Genomic DNA, 462 nt, shown 5'->3' with positions numbered 1-462 from the left:
AGCTGTCTATCAGTGAGTGGGAAACCAAGATCAGTGGGCTGAGGTGGGGGCTGGGGGACTGATGTGTTCGCGAAGGCGAAGTCCGCTGAGCTACATCCAGCTATTCCTCCTCTGGTCAAGACATGGTCCACCTTCTTCATGAACTTGGCTGAAGTTTTTGCTTGCTTCTTCACCGTTTTGCTCAGCGCCTTGCACTTGTCCTTCAGCTTTTCGATTGTTCTGTCTTGTGCCTTGTTCCATCGTTGAAGTCGGCCAATGTGGTTATGAGCGTCACGAAGCGCACCAGGAGGAAGGACTCCATCATGTGGCTTGATGTAGTAGCGTGGAGGTCCATAGATGGGTACAGATTCTTCCCTAGGAGGTTCCGTGAAGTCGTGTCTCGTCGGAACACCCCTTTTCCTTGGTGCAGCAATGGGACCGAGAGACCCGTGTTCTCCAAGAAAGTATTCTTGGGATAAGATG

This window comes from Brassica oleracea, chromosome C3 (genome assembly GCF_000695525.1).
Source record: "Brassica oleracea var. oleracea cultivar TO1000 chromosome C3, BOL, whole genome shotgun sequence".
Lineage (NCBI taxonomy): Eukaryota > Viridiplantae > Streptophyta > Magnoliopsida > Brassicales > Brassicaceae > Brassica > Brassica oleracea.
The sequence above is the reverse complement of the archived record's forward strand: the minus strand, read 5'-3'. Positions refer to the sequence as shown.